Below are 17,902 nucleotides of genomic sequence, written 5' to 3'. Positions count from 1 at the left end.
AAGTCTCATTGTTTTAATAATAAATTATTTACTAATAATAACTTTAATAAATAATAAATTACATAGCTCTAATTCTTTTATTTTAACATTATGATTTACTTACCATCCAATATGCATCAGTTTTTAAAATATTTTTATTGAAGTATAGTTGATTTTCAGTTTCACAGCAAAGTGATTGTTACACATATACATATATGTCTATTCTTTTTCAGATTCTTTTCCATTATAGGTTATCACAAGATACTGAATATAGTTCCCTGTGCTACAGCATCAGCTTTTTTTTTTTTTTTTTTTTAAATATGGAACTACAGAGGTTCTTTTAAAGTATTAGATTAGGGAAGATAGGTTTGTCTCTAAGTTTTTCTCAACTTTCTTTTGTCTCCTCAGAGTTTAAAATACAAAGAACCTTTTAATGCATCATTGTCAGATGTAGAACTATTATTATCATTAGCAATTATTTAAGACAATCTTCAGATCCCACTCTTTTCAATTTGTAATACATTCTCCATATACCCTCCAAATCACCACCCTTAAGAAAATCTTCTGTAGCTCTGTCTGCCTCAGAAATGTGCTGCTCCTTCCTCAGAACCACTTATGCTAACCAAACTGTTAGCACCTGCTGAACCGCCTCTCCATCAGTCATCAATCGTCAGCAATCAGGCAGCTACTTGATAATTAGCTGAGAGAGGGAAAAACACTTCAAAGAACTAAAAATATTTTCCACAGTGACTTTGTGCATAAAATAATTATTTTCCCTCTATTAATCCACTTACGTGTCTCTGTGCAGTAGGAAAACTTATAAATGCAGTGCACACGCGCCAATATAATTCAATGTAGGATATGCTTGTTTACCCACGGTTACCAGGAAAGCGATGTATGACAGATACAGACAATTCTAAGGCATTATATGTGTAATTTAATTTTTTTCATTTTATACATATTGCCTTCATCGCCTTTGTTATAAAAAGAGTTTAAAAAACAAATGAAAGGTCCATAGGCAGAAAATCGTTAAGAGCTATTTGGGGCCAAGTGCCAAGCACTGCACTGCTCACTGAATATTCACAAATATTCTATGTGTAAGGTACTATTTTTATCTCCACTTTACAGAGGGAATCTGAGACAGAGAGAGATTAAATGACTTGCCCAACATCATACAGCTGATAAGTGGCATGACTGACATTCCATCTCAAACAGTTTGGCTCCAGATTCCATATCCTTGACCACAGGGGACAGGTAAGATCCAAAGATACATTCAGTGATAGACCCACACAGGCAAATCAACCGGAAACACCATGTGCTTATTGTTTTAGTGAGTTATCCACCTAATTATAAGCCTTATACATATTTTCACTAAGCAACATATATGGAGATGACTTCTAACAATAAAATACGAATAACATATAAATAGAACCATACAGTATGTACTTACCTTTGACTTCTTTCACTCAGCATAATTATTTCAAGATTCATCCATGTTGTTGTATATATTAATAGTTCATTTCTTTGTATGCTAGGTAGTACTTCATTGTATGGATAGACTAATAATTTATTTATCCACTTATCTGTTGACGGACATTTGAATTGTTTCCAATTTTGGATTATGACAAATGAAGCTGCTATGAACATTCAAAAAAAATACTAATAACAATAAGGATAATACTAAACTTAATAGTAGATAATAATTATTGTGTTACTCTGCACAAAGCTATACAGCTTTTTACATGTTTAATCTCCCATGATGGGTTATAGACCCAATTCAGAGTCCATAGGTATATTCTTAACTACTGCTCATTACTTATAGGAATGGACAAACTCATTGCTTTTAAGTCATCAGTTTTCAAAACTTGCCAAAAGCTAGGTAAAACATTGCCAGTATGACTAGTGAAAATGTTATTTCACAATCTTTCTTTTTTTTTTTCTGGGGTCTATTTTTCTAATGTTTCTAATTTGAGAATTTGTCCCCCTCCAAAAAGTATCTTTACAGAGTACCAAAATGTAGAGAAATTTTTGCTATAAAATTCTTTATACTTGATTTTTGTCCACACTTCACTAGCAATTTTAATTGCTATCTATATTTATGCACATACATATATATCAACTCTGCATTTGACAACTGTAGAATGCATTGCATCTATGGGATGAGAATATAGAAGTCTGTGTGAGTTGTGAATTAGAAAAAGATATAATGAAAATATATACACTTCACTTCATTAGTTTCCATGACATTAGAAAAGTCCAGCATGTGTTTTAAATATCTACTCTAAGGTTTTAATAAACTTAACTTGCCCAGCAGCTGTGCAGGCATGTCCAATGTGGCTGTTTCTACAACACAATATCTTTTACATAGAGATGCAAATGAAAGAGAGCAGAAGCTTGGAAAACATATAGGTGTATTTCACATGCATATTTCATGAATTATTTTCTACTTTCCTGCGGTTATAGCTTAATTGAGTAATCATTCTATTCTTGGTAAGTAAACACACTTTTTCTCATATTCTTTTGTGACCAGTAATTATTCTTTTATTTATAAGTAAACATGAATATGCTGAGACAAATAAAATATTGGGATCAGAGAAAGAAATGATGAGGAGCAAATCATGCCATATCATACTGATACTTTTCATTTTTTGAATCACCACTTAATTTTAGAAGAGACTTCAAAAATAAGAGGTCTTTAAATATTTAGGCTTGTAAGTCTTTCTGAGTAGAAACCATTTCCGAAAGTAGAACTTTAAAAGGGAAAAGATTGATTATTTCTTGTTTTGTTTTCTGAGATAGGAATCAATTTTTTTTATCCTTAAATATATGTCTGTAATTATACTGATCCAGATGCCAGTTCTCTTTTCTGATGGATTTACATGCAGGGAAGATGCAAAATAAAATCTTAAAACAGAGCTTAAGGAAAAAAGGTGAAAAGAAAGAGAAAAGTAGAAAAGAAAGGCAGGAAGGGAAGAGATACTCTGAAGTCTTACAAGGAAAACACACCACATTCGTATGTAGGTATCTATCCACAAAGAATGCGTATTTTGTAGCAACAAAAGCAAGGGGGAAAAAAAAGCGCCTTGTATGCTTTAAAAATTGTAACAGGGTGCATAAAACTTAATTCCATAACTAACAAAACCCTACCAAATTTGTTATAAAGCTAGCTCAAATAGAGTTCCAAGAAGGTTAAGAAGGGATTAGTAAAAAGAAAAATGAGAAAGTAATAGAAAACCAGAGGAAGTACAACCAACAGAAAGTGAGAGCAAAAGGACCACTAAGATTGGGGTAGAAATAAAGAGATATAGATATTGTGAGATAGATAACCTTGTGGAAACAGGGAGGAGTAAAATGTTAACATTGAAAGCAGGTATGCATCTCTTACTAAATGTCTGATGTTTCATGATATATTCATCTGACCATCATTTTTCACATGTAATAATAATAATAGGCTTGATATCAACTATTTTAATGGGTTATTGTGAGACCTAAGTGGTATGCTGATGTGAAAGTGCCCAGGAGAGAGAATATTTTAAAGATATATTATAAAATTATTTTATGTTATTGATTAATGGAAATGGAAAAAATAATAACTAAAGCCATATTTAGAGGAAAGATCAGAAAGAAGAAAAACAAAAGATGAAGACATAAAAAAAATCAGAGAGTTAGAGATATATGTATAAAGAAAAGGAAACACAAAGTTAATTTTAACTCAAGGGATACATTTTTCAAATCACAGAAAACCATCATCATTTCACTTTATGGATGTTATCTCAGAAAGTACAAATTATCCTGACTGAATTTTGGGAATACATATCTTAATTTTGTTAAAGCACTGAAAGGCCAAGATCAAAGTCATTTTCACTTTATTCCCTTTAGTGAAAGGAAATAGAGTCCCTCAGCTAAAAGAAAAAGCCAGCTTTGCAGGAACTTGCCAGGAAAAGTTTCTGTTCTTACACCTGTGACCAGGAGTAGTCGAACATTCAGAAACTTTTTCTTTTTCTTCTTGTCAGTGAAGAAACACTAGTATTCTCTGCTCTGAGAATTAAAATGTGTAGTGGTTTATGTGTTCCCCCAAAACGAAAATGTTTTCAGGGAGAAGGCTTCAAGCCATTTCCATCAAAGACCTTTAAAGTCATTTTTCATTTGCACAATTATAAATTGAGATCCCATTTTTATTTTTTGTCTTACGAATTTGACTGAACTCAGCAGGGAGTTGAATTGACTTCAGCATTCACAAGCTCTTCTCCCTTCGTTTTAAAAGTATGAAATTTTAGTCTGTTTGTTTGTTAACATCTTTATTGGAGTATAATTGCTTTACAGTGGTGTGTTAGTTTCTGCTTTATAACAAAGTGAATCAGTCTTTTTTTCCAAACGTTTTATATTTTTTAAATTGATCATTAGTTCAAAAGTAATCTCCAAATTTCAGGTGAGAAACTACTATATAAATGAAAAAATTAAAAATTCTTAAATAGTGTCATGTTCTGAAAAGATGATGAGTAAACTTGCTTTGATGATATCAATTTAAATATCAAATAAATGTGGAAGCTTAGGCATCTTGACCCGCAAAACATTGCATTTAAATAGATGAGTGAACATATAGAACCTAATTAAGAATTGATGGGACTTCCCTGGTGGTCCAGTGGCTAAGGCTCCACACTCGCAATGCAGGGGGCCAGAGTTCGATCCCTGGTCAGGGAACTAGATCCCACATGCCGCAACTAAAAAGATCCCAAATACTGCAACTAAAAAGATCCCACATGCCGTAACTAAGGATCTGGCATGAGGCACCAAAGATCCTGCATGCTTCAACTAAGACCCCCGTGCAGCCAAATAAATAAATAAATAAACATTTTAAAAAAGAATTGATTTCATTAAAGAAAGGTACTTTTTATAAAGTATTTTGTTTAGCTATTAAGTTATAAGCTAGAGTTTTGCTGCTATCAGAACATTTTTTCACGTAGTATAGAAGTGCTTGTTGAAAGGGAAGAGTAAGTATTTACCAGAATCATTCTCACAAATAACGCATATGTATTAATTGTCCAAACTGGGGTTTTATCTTGTTCCTTTGGAACATGTTCCTCTGCCACCTCATTTTGTCTCTGTTGCTATTTGTATTTTCATGTATGTGGTAGGTTAGTTACTTTTGTCGACCTTGGAGAAAGGGCCTTCTGTAGGAGACATCCTGTGCATCCCAGCAGTGCACTCCCCTCTCATCACCCAAGCTGTGTGCTCTAGGGTTTCCCCCAAGAGGGCTGCATGGGTCCTGCTGTTGTGGCAGGCTGACTATGTGGGTGGCCTGGTAGGCTTGGTTGGCCCCTAGTCTGGTTGGCTGCCAGGCCCTGCCTTGTGCAGATGCTGCTGGCTGCTGGTTAGTGGGGCCTGATCTCTTGGAGACTGGCTGCAGAACCCCAGGGGGGGCCCAGGACTACTGCTGGCTCCATGGTGGGCGGAGTCAGGTTCCAGAAGACTCTGGGGCTTTTGCCGGCCCACTGGTGGGTGGAGCTGGGTCTTGGCCCTCTGATGGGCAGGGCCATGTCTAGGGGCATGTCTACAGGTGGCTGTAGGCTCAGGGAGTCTTTAGGCAGTTGGTCTGCTAATGGGTGGGGCTTTGTTCCCACCCAGATAGTTGTTCGGTTTGAGGCCTCCCAGCACAGTCTGTTGGGTAGGGACAGGTCTTGGTGCTAATAAGCGAGAGGGAGGGTCCCATGCAGAAGGAGCTCCCAAATATGGGTGTCACCAGTGACTTTGTCCCCCCGGGTGAGCCACAGCCATTCTTGCCTCTCCTGGAGATTCTCCAAGACTAGCAGGAAGGTCTGGCTCAGGCTTCTATGAAATTACTTCTTTTGCCCTGGGTCCCAGTGCACGTGAGACTTTTGTGTGCACCCTTTAAGAGTGAAGTCTCTATTTCCCCCAGTCCTGTGGGGTGCCTGAAATTAATCCCTGCTGGCCTTCAAAGCCAGATGCTCTGTGGGCTCCTGTTCCTGGTGCAGGACCCCGGGGCTGGAGAGCCAGTGTTCTGGGGACTCAGAACTCTCAGTCCTGTGAGAGAACCTCTGCAATATAATTATTCTCCAGTTTGTGGGTTGCCTACCCGGGGGTGTGGGACTTGATTATATCATGAGTTCACCCCTCCTACCTGTCTCGTTGTGGTTTCTTTTCTTTTTTTTTTTTTTTTTTTTGCGGTACGTGGGCCTCTCACTGTTGTGGCCTCTCCCGTTGCCGAGCACAGGCTCCGGATGCGCAGGCTCAGCGGCCATGGCTCACGGGCCCCGCCGCTCCGCGGCATGTGGGATCTTCCTGGACCAGGGCACGAACCCGTGTCCCCTGCATCGGCAGGCGGACTCTCAACCACTGCGCCACCAGGGAAGCCCTGTGGTTTCTTCTTTATGTCTTGATCTTTTCTGGTTGGTTCCGGTCTTCTCCATAATGGTTGTTCTGCAAATAGTTGTCATTTTGGTGCGCTCGTGAGAGGAGGTGAGCTCAGGGTCTTTTTATCTGCCATCTTGGCCAGTCCTCTAATTACCCAAACTGAATGACATGAATAATTTGTTTCATTTTTCTATTCAATTTGCATGTTTTTAAAAATGTGTCAGTTGTACTGGGTTTTTGGCAATATCACCCAGTCATTAATTATTTCCTAAAAGGTGCATTTTATGTACATGCACGTTAGCTGCATGTAAACATTCAAAATAGCCCAACTCTTGTAACTAATATCTGCATAGTGCTTCCCTGGTTTTAAATTGCTTTCACATATGTTATTCATTTGCATCAGCAAACCTATGAGATAGACGTTAATAACCTTTTTTTGTGATAAAACTTTGTATTAGAGTAACTTTAAGGGTCTTTCTCATAGACTAAATGAGGGGCAAGGACTTACCCTCGGTCATGATTTTAAATGCTGTGTGATTTTTGCTATCCTATGCTGTTTGATGTAGGGATTTAGGTTCTGGCAGCATACTGCCTTGTTTCAGATTCTTCCTTCATTTACTAGCTGTTAGACATTAAGTAAATTAATTAATCCCTGTGGGTCTTAGTTTCCTCATCTGTAACATAGAAATGGTAATAATAATGTATCCCTACAAGGCTAGCTCTATATTTGTAGGATCCATTAAAAAATGAGATCCTGTGTTCAAGAAGCAGGGAAAAAAATGTCAGTAAGGATACTAAAATATAATGCTTTTTTTTTTTTTTACAGTCTTTCTCTATTGACTTGTCATGATGGTTCTTTGTTTCCCATTTATTACCTTTGTAAGAAAAGAAATATTAAAATTTTAAATTATTAACACAAATTATACAATTCATCTTTATATTATGCAATGCCAGTTTTAAATACAAACATAAGAACATTTAACCTGTATATGGAATCATTGATATTACACAATTCTTATTTCATAGCTCATATATGTATATGTATTTTGCTCTTACCTGAAGCGTGGGCACACTGAACAAACTAACTCACTTGTTTTTATTTTATCATGCTTTTTGATTGGTACGTATTCTACCAACAGTCTCTAGCTATAGCTTATAGCTTGCAGGAAGGAAAAAGGGAAATTGGTTTGCCCTATCTTTCTCTTTCTTTCTATATCACCCTTTTAGCATAAATGGTTGAATGTAAGGAAGTGACATGAGTAAGAAAGGATATGATAGGGTTCCTTGGTTGTTTGCATTTCTTAAAATGCCATTGCCTTCTTTTTGAGTTCAAGGTAAGTTTGATTTGAAGAGATTGAATGGCCTCTTGGAGCTATCAGCACCTCTGCTCACTCAGTGATAGATGTAACATGCTCACACTTGTCTTGCATTGAGTCTCCCTGAGCTCCCATGCCCTTGTGGGTCCACTGGAATTTTATACCCTTGGAGCATTGTAAATGGTGTATGCAAATAAGGCAGCAAGGAACAGGGCATGCATATTGCATGTAGCCCCTCAGCTCTTGTGCATGTTTCATTGTCCCATCAGACTTCATTTAAAAACACATGTTCATTGATACAATTATTTAGAATATCAAAACGGTGACTGCAGATCATTACACCAAGTACAGGCCCTTCTGAACATGACACTGTGCAACCTCACAGGTCATACGTCCCTGAAGCTGGCCCTGCTGTCCTTGAAGGGTTGTTGGAAGGACTTAATGAGTTAATAAATGTAGATTATCTGGAAGAGTTTTTCAATCTTATTCAACACGTACTCAATGTTAACCTACTATTATTAAGAGGTAATTGTTAAACAGAGGTAAGCTATCACTCTATTATATTAAGTATACCTGAATAAAGTTAATAAATTTGTATTACCTGGAGGACTTCAGTGGAGATGACTGACCCCAGATTGCACATACAATAAAAATAACAAGTCTGTGTAAAAGGTACAGGAGCCACTGTATCAGAAATCCATTCAGGGTTCAACTGCACATGTTTGGTAACACTACAAGAGCAGCAGAGCCTCTCTTTTAAGAAAACATTCTAGATTATAGTAAATGAGTCTAGCATGGGGGTTGGAAGCACGTGCTTAAGAGTCAGACAAATCTGTATCCTTAACCTGAATAATCTTGATTATATCCTGTGTAATCTTGGATCTAGGTTTCATCGGTTGTACAGTGCTAATAGTAAACATACCGATGATTGGTTTTGAGAATTAAATCAGGTAATATGTCAAACTGAAAAGATAATGAAGAAACCCCAGTTCAGGCGTACAGAAATGGTGCTGGGGGGCCACTGAGGATCTGGTTTCAGATATGTCTCTGTACCGCCAAGAGTTTGAATTTTCTTTGAACTATATCAGACCTAAGGACACGACCAGTCATATTCAGAACAGCACCTGCCAGCTGCAGCCTTATGGTCTCAAGGTCTCTCCTTGTAACTATGCAGCCATTTCAGACACCAACCAATACTTGCTTAAGCACCCTTACTTCTTGCCAGCTCCAATTATAATTCTTGATAAACAACTCACGTAGCTAACCTGTAACCTTGTGGTTTTGCCTTTATAAGCCTTTTTGTAGTCTGGTGGAATACAGTTCCAGCGCTTCTTCAATCTCTTCCTCCTGGGCTGCAGTCCTAATAAACCCCAAATAAATGCCTCTTTATTTCAGTCAGGTTTCTCAAATTTTGGTTAACACATGTAAACCATTTATTTAGTTACTCAAATGTGGTCATCATCATTATCATCATCATTGTATTTAAAATCTGATAATTTAATTAGCATCTACACATAAAAGGCATTGTATTGAGAGAAGGGAGAGGGCAATTAAAAATAAACATTCAGGAATATAAATTTGTAATTTATTTCTATCTCTATTTGGTTCAAAAAATTTGGTTCAAAAAATAGAGAGACAAGGAAAAATGCAGCTATATTGTTTCCCAGATTCCTAAGCCTGGCACATTCTCTCTCTCAACGGGGCTCCCTGTGCCCATACTATGCTGCCTTTGTCACTGAGCACAGCCAGTTCAGTGCCATTGTAATGCAAAGTTTTATCCTGCTCTAAAGACTTCAGGAATGAGCAATACACGTTATCCTGTACCAGAGACTATATCAAGTTCTAGGAAAAGAACTTAAAATATAAACACTTTGAATTTACATATCTCTTTTGGAATATATATCATCTAATGTAAATTCATTGATAATATTTCATCTTTTCTCCAAAAGAGAGAGAAAGCAACATTAAAGTATTCAAATTATTTCATTTATTTTTTGGCTTATTCTCAAAATTCTTTTGGGGAGTTTTGTGTATGATGCCATGTTCTCATTTCCTTTTATTCACCAGTGATAATACATGCTGTTCCTCTACTTCAAACCTAGATCTGTACTTTGGTCTTCTACTCAGGAAGCTTCCATTTGATATGATTTCTCTCAGCCTTTCACTCAATGAAGTAGTGTTCTCATTTTGAAGTGCTAATGTTCACCTTTATAGAGCAGTTAGTTGAGAACTGTGACAATTCCATTTATCCTATAGTAAATATTTTAGGTTTCTTTTAAAGGTCCCTCACCTTACAGCCTAATAAATGGTCTCAGCTGATACAGCAACAAACAGTCGTTTAAAATCATTTCATTTCTCTTTTGTTGTGTATGTTTCATACTGTTCCTCAACCGTTTACAGCCTTTTCCTCTAGGTCTAACAAGTCTTATGTAACAATCATATTACTACCCCCAAATGAGTTGCAGTTAAATCAGTCAACTAATGAAAATTTTAAATCATTGATATTTTTACAAATATTTGTTGAAATAACTTTCTGGGCCAAAATGGAGCTGCCTTTGTCCAGGTGCCATGTCAGTAATCCAAAACTGTGGTGACTTTCGTGTCCCTGTAAACGCTCCACTTGACTAGAAACTCGGTCTATTCGGTCAGCCAGTCCCCAAACACCAGGCCAATTCTGGGCCTTCTCATCCCAAACAGAACCGACTGTGTGGCCCCAGACAATCAGATATTTTCTGTTTTTCTCTTCCTTGTTATTTATTTATCCTATAACAGCTTCCTGCCTTCTACCTCATTTTGCCGTTCTCTGAATGGAGACTGTCCACTTCATGAAGTGTTCAATGAAATTTGTTTGTATCATCTAAATTGTTTTCTTTAATCATTTTTAATATTTTTAAAATTCATAAACCTATGAAATATTTAGTCAGTTACAAGTTTATGTCTAGTTATTTGTTTCTTCTCAAGAAGAAGTTAGAAATTTTAGAGCACCTAAGTCTTTTACTGTACCATGATAGCATTTAGAACTTTTTAATAGAAGAGTATTCATCATTCTTTCAGAACTTCCTTTGTTTACTTATTCACATCTTTCTAGAACATCTTCTATGCCTCAGATATTTTTGAGGAAACTGGGTGTTTAGCATTGAACAAATAGAAAATGATTCTTCCTTTATAGTGTTTTATTTATAAATAAATCATTCATTTGTTTCATAATCATTCTTGAGTTTATTCAGTATAAGCCCTTTTATTCAACGTTAGTCACATAAATCATCTGGAAATGTGTGCATGAAGTTTTTTTGGTAATTCATTTCAACCATAAAACATATTAGGGTAAAACATTCCAAATCCTTGTCCCAAGCCTGGTACTAAAACTGTACACTGTAGAAATCAGTAGCAAAAGAAAGAAAGAAAGGAAAGAAGGAAAGAAAGAAGGGAGGGAGGTAGGCAGGAAGGATGGATAAGAGCAACATTGTACTACACTTAATTAATTTAATTTAAATTTCTTATTGCTAATTGTGTGACTAATGATTTCACACTTTGTTGTTAAAATGCCCTTTCCTTTATCGAATGGACAGTGATGTACAGAGTAGATTTGCATATGTATAAACATCTGGCTACTCCATTAAGAAAAATAATTTTCCTTGAAATTCAAAGCAGTTTGGCAGGATAGTAGTTATTTAACTAAAAATGAAATAAATAGCTCTGTAAGGTAGAAATGAAATTGTAAATTGAATAATTAGCCTCTATTTTACAGGTATATTTTATGTCATTAGTGCCATAGACATAAAGTTAAGGACAAGTGAAGTATTTTGAAGTACTAGCTCAAATTAATGTTCAAACCCTAATAGTTTAAGTCAATTCTACTGTTACATAAACCCAAGCTTATATTCTCTTAAAATAATGATCACGAGGATACTAGCAGACCAGTCATATTTAATTAGGCAGATGGCCCTAATGGTTTATTTGGGAGTTTGAGTCCTGGCATGTTTGGATGGCATAAAAAGATATGGGATAAAGCCAAGCCCTTTTCATACATAGGAAAAGTGCCACATTCATGATCTCCACACCGTCTGTTGGATATTACTGAGATGGAAAATAGAGCAAGGTTAAGTGTTTTTCTCTCAAATTAAAAAAACATTAAGCTAAACAAAAGGTCTGATTATCCCTTGAAACAGTGTCGTTAGGATGATTTATGCAAAAATACAAGATATTCTATTTCAAATAAAATGTTGACATATTTACCACTGTGAAAGTTTACCACGATGCCAGTAATATACTACTGTTTTAGACATTTTAAACAATCACCTAAAATTTCTCTTCTCCTACAGATATACTGTATTTCTATATTTTTGTGATTTTAGGCAAATCTTTCTGGCAAAATTTAGAGTGATCAGGAAAGCTCAAAGAGAGACTTCACTTAGGAAACTGGTCATTATGAATATTATGAATACATAAGCAAGTCATATGAGAGACCTCCTTGCAATATTTTTAAAAAATTTTCAGATTCCTCAAACATAACTTTTTTATGCTTTTCTCCTGCTTCCAATGACTTTGATCAGATATTATTATATCAGCATGACCCAAATTTTAATTTTAAACCTGTTTGCTTACCTCCTCTTAAAAAATATCTTATATACTAGCAAATTTGTCCTAGCGTTGCTTCCAGAACGTAGCTACACATTTCCCATTTGTACTTACTTTCTCCCTAATTCCTCCTTCAGGTGCCATTTTAACAGCAAAGGACACCATGGAATATAGTGGTCCTAGAGTGAGATTCCCTGAGTTTGAATCCCAGCTCTATTACTTACCAACTGTGTGGGGTATCAGAATCTGTCTAAGCCTCAGTATCTTTGTCTATAAATCATAGTATGAAACTTATAGTGAGGAATAAGCGAGGTAATATAAGTAAAAAGTACAAAGTAAAAAGTAGTGAGATAATGTAAGTACGGAGCGGCTCCTGACACACAGTAAGCATACCACAAGTTTAGCAATTACTGTGTATCGAGATCCTACTTATCCATCAAGCCCCTCATGAACACTGCTTTCCAATGCCACCAACTTGATCATTCTTCCTGTGTCCCAAATGCCATTTGGCTTCAATTCTCCTTTGGTTCCAATATTCAGCCTTGTATTATTGTTATTTGTGTCCTAGTCTTTTTCCCTTAATAGATGATAACTTCTTCAGAGTATAGCTTGTGTCTTCTTCCTTTATAAAATTCTAAGGTCTATCCACATGAGAAATATATGGTAACATGAAAAATGGAAGGTCCAAAAGTTTGCAATGATAATATGTCACTGAAACCTATGGTGTGTAACCTGCTATTGTTTGTTCTAGTGTGCATATGTAATTATTCTCTTTCTTTGGCTTTGTGGCAGAGGGGGCAAATATCTTAATTGTTTCAAAGATGTCGTAGCAAATTCATACAAGTTTGCAAGGTTATAAACTGATGGCTTTGTAAGTGAAAGAGGTGTTTTTAAGATGGGACCAATGCAACACATGTGGATATTGCCAACTCTTCTGTGATCAGGGTTGTTCACACACATCCTTGTTCTCCTCCTTACGTCCACAAAGTAGGATTTCACTTCCCACTCATGTTGAAGTTAGGCATTGCCAAGTGGCCTATTGTGGCCCATGAAATGTGAGTGGATATGATACGTCTCATGTGCTGGTGGAAGTTTTCAAAGCCAACATGTAACTCTTCATATATCTTCCCCCATCTCCTACCATCGAAAAAGCACTCACTGAGGGGAAAGCTTTGTGGGCCTGAGTCTCTGACTGATTACGATCTCCATCCGTCTACCCCATGCACCAGTATTAAAAATATCATGTGAATGAAGAATAAACCTTTGCTTAATTAAGCCCTTAGTATTTTTATTTTTTGTTTTTCTGCAACATAACATAACTTATTCATAACATAACCCGCACATCAGCCTTCCTCAGATTTTAGGTATTTGAGGCAGCAGAGATCGCTACTGCCCCAGTAATAGTATTCCTCTTATCTCTGGCACCACCACCGCCAACCACTACTTCTGGCATCTGTTATGAGAGTGTTGCCATAAGACAGGCATTAACTAGTTCTTTGAGACAAGTTTTTCACAAATTCTATGAGGTAAATAATGTTATAAGCAAATACTGCTGCCCTGTTCAGCACCAGCATGCTATTTGAATGGGATTGTGATTGTCTTCCTGAAATTAGGGGAAGGGCTTGAAGAGAAAGACAAGGGGTCTGATGGCACGTAGATTAGTGGATGCTTACCTGAGAGAGGAGTATTGTTCAAAGCCCCTCATGGAAATCGTTAGTCAGCATAACTTGAAATTTTCATCAGAGATAAAGAACTGGGAAATTCAGAACACAGATACAATATAAACAGTGTTTTATAACAATGAAATACGTAGAGGTGAGCAACTTGTCACTTTATACGACTACAAAGTTATGAAAAATGTGGTGGCATCGCAAATCAAGAGCATAAGTAAAAACATCTCAAAATCTGATTGGCTTCTACCACTTTTTTTTTATTGTGAACTTCTACTCCATGATAGAATAGAGAGTTCACGAGTTTGAGAGTTGGAGTTTTGAGTTAATTCCTGGCTCTTCCCCTTGTTAGGTATGTGATATTGATGTCTTTCCTTTCAAATGCTAGTTTTACCACCCAGTAAATATGTATAAAATATTTATTTCATAGGTTTGGGGGTGAAGGGTAGAAGAACTAAAATAAACTTGATGATTTAGCTCCATAACTGCTTCATATTTGAAACTCCTTAATTTATTTAGCCAATATTTATTGTCTCTCCATTTCCTGTAGTGCATTCCTGTTCTTTTCTTCAGAATTTTGCTGTCATCCCTCTACAGTCATTCGCAGTCACTCCCGCTGATTTATCATTTGCCATAGTGACTCTTGTATTCTTAGGCAGAATCTCACAGCACAGCATGAAGATGGCCAGGTTTACTGTTAAAAGCTTCATTCATCTGGCGACACTAATGTGCAGGCACACACTAAAATTATGTGTCTTAAACACACACATACACTTCACACTAGGACCTATGGATAAAAACATGTTGATTATCCTACAAGCCCGCTCCTGAATTTCTTTTAAACTTTGGCAGCATAGACAAGAGATTTTTTTAAACAGTTTTAAAAGACTGCTTATTAATTTCTTTTTCTTTACGGGTGAGAATGATGATTAAGCTATGGGTACTTAGTTAAAAATAAAAGTGATTTTTTACATCATAAAAGAGAGTTATGAATGAAGTAAGGTATTCTGTTATTTTATATTGCTTGGACTTTCTGTATCTTTACTTTGTAATACTTATACTATTCCATGCTTGAACAGCTCCATTAATATGATTAGAAATACACATTTTCTGTCTTATCTATTATAGTTAATATGAAGGATTTGTGTCATATGTAGTGCATGATATAATAAAAATTATATATGTATATATATTATATATATATAATATATAAAATTATATATGTGTATATATATATATTTCCAAGAAGTATTTCTCTGCAAAAATCACAAAATTTCTGTGTCATGAAATCTTTTGACAATGTGGTATTTCAACATTAGAGCTTAGCACTCAGAAGATATTTTAAATAATATTTGTTAAGTAAATGAACTAATTAAGACTTAATTCTTATGTTATACTTTCTATCTTTATATGAATGTTGGAACCCTAAAAAGGAGGAAATTGGGGAGGGCAGAGGGACAGAACCAGTTAAAGGTACCTCATCACAAGCGGTCCAGTCCAGGAAGCCTGTTTGAATCCACAGCCCAAGATTCCCCTCACCCACACAGAAACCCTGAAGCAGGTGGGAGAACCAGCAAAGGGATTCACTAACAGGACACATTCTGGTTCAGTGTCTCTGACTCATTCTCAGAGACACTGGAGAATCTGGGGAGCATTAGTAGAGGGATTTCAGCGCATTCCCCTTAAAATATCTTGGAGATATCTTGCCCCACCAAGATACCCAGAAGCCCAGGGGAAACATCTTTAATCATCATAGGCAGCACCAGCAGAGACCAGTGAGGCCGTGGCTGCACTAGATAAACCCAGAAGATCCAAATAACACCTCAAAGGCTCTGAAAATTAAGCTGGCATTGGGCCCGCAGCCCACAAAAGTAGATCAATGTCTGTGTCCTAAACCCAAATAGGATGATTGCCTACTGGTGTAGACTGAATATCTGTGTCCCTCCAAAATGCATATGTAAATCCTAACATTTAATGTGATGTTATATGGCATTGGGGACGTCGGGAGGTGATTAAGTTATGAGATAGGAGCCCTCATGAATGCTATTAGTGCCATTATGAAAGAGACCCCAGAATGGTCCCTTGCCCCTTATGCTGCGTTAGGACACAGTGAAAATATGGCTGTTTATAAACCATGAAGTGAGCCATCACCAGACATCAAATCTTCTAGCCCTTTAATTTTGGCCTTCTCAGCATCCAGAGCTGTGAGAAATAATTTCTGCTGTTTATAAACTACCTAAAGTCTATGGTATTCTGTTATAGCAGCCTGAACAGACTAAGGTATCTACTAAAATAAAAGATTTTAATAGAAACTAGAGACTTCTAAAATGATAGACAAAGTATCTACAATTGAAAATTACCTATCATACCAAGAACCAAGAAAATCACAACTTGAATGAGAAAAGACCATCAATTGATGATAACACCATGATGAAGTATCTGGAAAGAATTTTAAATTAACCATTATAAAAGTATTTCAACAATGAATTATAAATTCACTTGAAACAAATAAAGAAGAGAAAATCAAAGCAAGTAAATAGAAGTAATAAAGAAGAATCAAATGGAAAGTATAGAATTTTAAAAAATCATAAAAAGAGAAATAAAAACTTGCTGAATGGCTCAATAATGGAGAGCAAATGACTGACGATAGAGTCAGTACACTTAAGAATTCTGTCAAACATTTAAGAAAATATAAGAGAAAAGAACTCTTCCCATCTCATTTTATGAGACCAGTATTACTTTGTTTCCAAAACCAGACAGACCAGTATGTCTTATTAACTTAGAAACAAAAATTCTCAACAAGATATTAGAAAACCAAATCAAACAATGTAAAAAGAATTATACACCGTAACTAACTGAAATTTATTCTAGGTATTCAAGTCTGACTCAACATTTGAAAATCAATCAATATAATCAATACTATCAGTAAGCTAAAGAAATATATGATCATACCAGTTGACACAGAAAAGACGTTTGAAAATTTTCCAATACTTACTATTAACAAAAACCTCTAGCAAGTTAGAAATAAAGGGGAATTAACTCAACATGGTAAAGATTGTCTACAAAAAAACCTTAAAGCTAACTTTATACTTAATGGTTAAAACTAAATTTTCACCACCTAAGACCATGAACAAGGCAAGCATGGGTACTCTCACTACTCTTATTCAACATAATGCTTGAAGTTCTAGCCCCTGCAATAAGTCAAGAAAAAGAAGTAAGGGGCATGCAGATTGGAAAGGAAGTAATAATACTCTCTCTGTTTTCAAATGACATGATTATCTGCATAGAAAATCCCAAGGAATCTACAGAAACACTCATATATAATAAGTGAGCTCAGGGGGCTTCCCTGGTGGTGCAGTGGTTGGGAGTCCGCCTGCCAATGCAGGGGACGCGGGTTCGTGCCCCGGTCTGGGGGGATCCCACATGCCACGGAGCAGCTGGGCCTGTGAGCCATGGCCACTGAGCCTGCACGTCTGGAGCCTGTGCTCCGCAACGGGAGAGGCCACAACAGTGAGAGGCCCACGTACCGCAAAATAAATAAATGAGCTCAGGAATGTCAAAAAAATTAACACACAAAAATTAATAACACTGCTGTGTATCAGTACTAACAATGAATATACAGAAACCAGAAATAAAAACACAATATCATTTACACTGGCTCCAAAGAAAATTAAATACTTAGGTATACACTTTACATAAGATGTATGCCATCTGTTTGCTGAAAATTGCAAATTTACACACAAAAAAGAGAAAAGACAGAAAATAAAATGAAAAAATGGAGAAATACACTGATATGCTAATGGATTGGAAAACTTGACATAATAAATATGTGAATTCCCCCCAAATTAATCTATAGGTTTAATGTAATTCCTGTCAAAATCCCAATAAGTATATTTGTAGGCATAGATAAGCACACCCTAAATTTCTATGGAAAGGTACACATCTTTGAATGGCTAAAATAATCTTGACAAAGAATAAATTGGGAAG

The 17,902-nt window shown here is 36.2% G+C and overlaps 1 long non-coding RNA gene across 1 annotated transcript in view; it reads left to right on the top strand.

Moving 5' to 3' along the window:
* The first annotated feature begins 1,109 nt into the window (after positions 1-1,109).
* Positions 1,110-17,902, top strand: part of LOC307185885 — a 115,194-nt gene continuing 98,401 nt past the window's right edge. Inside the window, exon 1 of the long non-coding RNA XR_013828198.1 lies at positions 1,110-1,233. This is a non-coding gene — a long non-coding RNA (uncharacterized lncRNA). The remainder of the gene's footprint in view (positions 1,234-17,902) is intronic.

Source organism: Stenella coeruleoalba (assembly GCF_951394435.1).
Source record: "Stenella coeruleoalba genome assembly, chromosome: 4".
Lineage (NCBI taxonomy): Eukaryota > Metazoa > Chordata > Mammalia > Artiodactyla > Delphinidae > Stenella > Stenella coeruleoalba.
This window is presented reverse-complemented; position numbering and strand designations above follow the sequence as displayed.